This window comes from Elephantulus edwardii, unplaced genomic scaffold, assembly GCF_000299155.1.
Source record: "Elephantulus edwardii isolate Elephantulus edwardi_28Jun2011 unplaced genomic scaffold, EleEdw1.0 scaffold00002, whole genome shotgun sequence".
Taxonomy (NCBI): domain Eukaryota; kingdom Metazoa; phylum Chordata; class Mammalia; order Macroscelidea; family Macroscelididae; genus Elephantulus; species Elephantulus edwardii.
The window spans coordinates 35,542,015-35,546,643 of record NW_006399752.1 but is presented as its reverse complement, the minus strand read 5'-3'; positions in this window follow the sequence as shown (position 1 = coordinate 35,546,643).

Sequence of the window (4,629 nt, the reverse complement as noted above, 5' to 3'; positions counted from 1 at the left end):
ATATTTATATATATATTTATATATAAATTCTGTGCTGTCAGGTTGGAACTGACTCATAGCTGACCCTCCAGCACAGCATTTCAGAGGCTGTAAACTGCATAGGAGGAGATCGCCCATCTTTCTCCCATGGAGCAGCTGGTGGATTCACACTCTCAGCCTTTGGGTTGGTAATGTGGCTCCTTACCCATTTGGCTATCAGAGCTCCACGTATGTTACGTATTACGTGGAAGTACTGGAGACGTAATAAGTGAGTGGACTGGCTGGGTTAGAATCTGGCCGAGATGGCCAGCAGCGCGAGGAGCTTTCTGGTTTGGGTTGTTTATGCCCCTGGAAGAAATCTAAGGTTCAGTGTGGGCAGTTTTGTGAAACTGAGTCTTGCTTTCTTTGAGAGTAATGTGTCATTTTAGTTTATTTTTGTGGGGTGTTTTTTTTCCTCTTAAAAGAATTTATTTTGTTGTTGAGAGGATACACAGCAGAAGTTGTTGTGTACTGTTGAGTTGGAACAGACAGCTGGTCCTCTAGTAGATTTTCAGACGCAAGGGAGGAGACTGCCTGTCTTCCTTCCATCGAGCAGCTAATGGATTCAAACCGTGTGTCTTTGCGTTGGCAGTGTAGCTCCTTACCCCTAGGCCACCAGAGCTCTAGTGGCCACAGCAGAGAGTACACAAACCCAGGAACCACTACATGTACAATCCAATGCCACGTGCTTCCCATTGTGCCACCCTTTCTCTCTCCTTTTCTGAGCTGTTCCTCCCCCATGGACATAACTCTCTGCCCTTGAAGAGGCTCGTCTGACCTGTCCAGATGCTGTTGCCCTATTTTATCCCACCTTAAAACAGAGTTGTTGTTGTTTTTGTTAAGTGTCACTGAGTCATAGACGACTCATAGCGACCCTATGAGCGAAAGACCTGTATACCTTAAAACAGTTACCCTTTGTAATATATATACATATTTTCAGTTTTATTTTAATGAATCCAGGTTTTATTTTTTTTTTAACATTTCCTGCTTGTAGTGTCAAAGTCTTAAACCTGTGATTGTGAGATCTTTGTCATCAGTTTGGGTAAATGTGTAGGCGAGACCTCCTCCATTATTGTTCTGCAGATGTGAGGGGGATCTGGCTGTGACACCTGCCGTCCCACTGATCACCAGGGTTGACTCGGCTGATCTGCCTGGCGAGGTGGAGAGGACAGTCCTTTCATCAAGGTGGTACTAGCAGCTCCACGGCCCTGCCAGAAGCTCCACACACGCTCTCAGATACTGTTTTCCTCCACTACTCTGCGTTATGCCACTACTGTTTGCTCCAGGAATATGGGCAGTCCCAGCAGGTGTTCTCTTAAGTATGCATTTTCTCCACGCGTAGAGGTCATCCTTTACAGTGGTCACTCTTTTTTTTCTTCCTGTTCACTTTCTTCCATGTCTCTTTTCTTCCTAATACTTTTCTTTCTCTGGGATTTATTCTGATATTGTCTTCAACTCAGTCTAATGTGCTATTACTTTTCCTGTCAAGGATTTGTGTCCCTGGGCCCCAGTCACTGGTCCACCGCCAAGGACTCATCTGCCTCTCCCTCGAGGCCCCTGGCTTCCCGATGCTCGGTACCCCCTGCCCGCCTTTTCCCACCATCGCCTTCCACAGGCTGTTCCCACCGAGGAAAAGGAATCGTATCTTACATCCACTATCCAGAACCTCCTCTCCTTTGACCCCTTTGCTGATGCAAGTAAGAGTGATGACCTGTTTCCTGCTGGGACTGAGGATTATATCCATATAAGAATTCAACAGAGAAACGGCAGGAAGATCCTTACAGCTGCCCAAGCAATCGCTGATGATTGTGATAAAAAAGAAACTAGTGAAGGTGTTTAAGAAGAAATGTGCCTGCAATGGTCCTGTGCTTGAGCATCCAGAGTATGGAGAAGTAATTCAGCTAGAGGGTGACCAGCACAAGAACGTATACCGGCTCCTTGTAGAGACTGGACTGCACTCAGGACGACCAGCTGAAGGCTCATGGGTTTAAAGTGCTTGAGCCTCACTGACGCTTAAGTGAGGATTTCCTTGCAATGAGTAGAAAATTTCCCTTCTGCCCCTTGTCACAAGTTTAAGACCTCACAGCTCGTATAATGTAACCATTTGGGGTCCACTTTTAACTTGGACTAGCATAACTCCATCATGCAATAAACCAAAAAGAGGCATAAAATGAAAAAGAAAAAAGATGTGTTCCTGGGGTGATGTTAAAGGTTGACTTGTTTGGCTGTTAGCTGAAAGGCTGGGAGCCTCTGAGAACCCCTTCAAATGAAAGGTGTGATCTGGTGCAGAACAGCCCAGCGCTGGAGACCATCTGAGAACATTCCCCAAAGGAGATGAGGCACCATCGACATACAGGCTTCATGTCTTCCAAGACAGACTCCCTTGTTTTTGTCCCTGTCTGGGGTATGTGCCCTTCTCATCACCAACATCACAGTTCGAAGGCGTCAGTTCTTCTCTCTACCTTATGTATTGTCCAACTTTCACAAGTGTACAGAGCAACTGAGAATGCCATGGGTTGGGTGAGGTCCCCTTCAGGCTTTACACGGACACCCCTGATCTTCAGCACTTTACAGAGGTCACTGGCAGGAGACTTGCCCAGTGCAGTATGTGGTTTGATTTCTTAAGTTGATTGTGGATTCAAGTGAAAGGAAATAATTGACAGCATCACTCTTTTCTCCATCTATAAAGATATTCCCTACTTCAATCTCTTCTCTGTTTATCACGATGTTCCCTAATGGTGTAGTCATAAAGAGTCCCGTTTTCTTCAGGTTAAAGTGTAATCCATACTACGGACTATGGCTATGAACTTTGAGCTTCATCAACATGTTCTTCAAGCCTTTGCTTTCTGCAAACAAAGCTGTATCATCTGCGTATTGCAGGTTGCTGATGACTCTTCAATCCTAATTTCACATCCTTCTCCATACAGTCCTGTATCTGAGGTTATCTGACCAGCATGCAGCTTATATAGGTACGGTAAAAAGAAGCAACCTTGGCCTACCCCTTTCCTGCTTTTAAACTGTGTAGTTTCCTGTGGTTTTGTTTGAATACTTGCTTCTTGGTCTATGTACAGGTTCTGTATGAGCACAATAAAGTGCTCTGGAATTCCCATTTCCCCCGGTGTTTTCCATAATTTATGAAGATTCATAGAGTTGAATCCCTTTGCATAGTTAATAAAACACAAGTCAACATCTTTCTGGTATGCTCTGTTTTCCGTCAAGAGCCATCTGAAATCAGCAATTATATTTCTCATTCTCTGACCTCTTTAGAATCCAGTTTGAATATCTGGCAATTCTGTCTTAACGTACTGCTTTAGCCATTTTTAAATAATCTTCAGCAGGATTTTACTTGTATTTGGTAAAATTATATTGTCTGATAATATCCACACTCTATTGGATCACTTTTTTGAGAGAGGAAGGCAATGGGTGCAAATAGGGATCTCTTCAAATTGGTTGGTCAGGTACTCTTGAAATTTATTGGCGTAGACGTGTGAGCATGTCCAGGCCTGACAGGGACAGAAATCTGGAAATAAATGTGACTGGTGACTCTTCCTTTAGCACCTTCTTCCAAGAGGCTGTACAATGACCCTATCAGCACAATGTCTTCCAGAGGACAGTGGTGCCCATCTATCAAGGGCGCACCTTGGAGTATTAATCTCTCATCCAGTTGGGTTGTAGATATGTGGGTGCTGGGAAGATCCTGTGGTTTTTCATGCCTCAGGGGGAACAGGGAACCTGGAGTAGGAGGCAGGTGGTGTATGGACTTGAGGGGAGGTGCTCTAGTGTGGACCTTGTGTGGTGTCAGAGGGTGCCTTCTGGTTAGTCCTGTGTCAGCTACAGTCAAACAAATGGCCAGTGACTTGGGAACAGGCAAGGCCACGAGTGGGTTTTCAGTGGAATAGAAGAGTCATATTATTGTGCAATTACTATTAGCATTTATTTTTAAGTTTTCAGAGATATGTCAACATTTTAAATCTTATATTTGATCCCTTAAAAAAAACCCAGCATAATCATTTTGTGATTTATGTATGATGACTTAGGATAATGTCATTAATGGGCCCCCTGTCAACCTGTTACTATTTTTTCTTTTTTAAAAACTATTAATTTCAATGAAAATTTACAGAGACTTTGGATTTCCATTCACTCATTGTTGCACTTTTATCCCCTCCCAACAGTCCCCTCTAGTACGCTACCCTCTTGGAAAAGAAAAAGAAAAAGAAAAATTCTTTCATTGTTTTACCATCCCTCCCCCCAGGCCCACTCCACTATGCAGCCTTCACTCTGGATTCCTGTCATGACAAAAATACCTAATCACATATCCCTTTTAAACAGTTTTCTCCCTCATCTGTTTCAGTACAGTATACATTAGTGAACCCATCTTTCTTAGTCTCCCCCCCACCCCGAGGTCAGTCCTGTTCTACAACAGTGGCACCATGCAGTATTTGTCCTTTTGTGCTGGGATACTTCACTCAGCATAATGTCCTCCAGGGTCACCCATTTTTAATAATATTGCATGAGTTCCTTGTTTTCAATACAGCATAGGATTCCATTGTGTGAATATACCACAGCTTCTCTATTTATTCGTTTGTTGATGGGCACTTAGGTTGTTTCCAA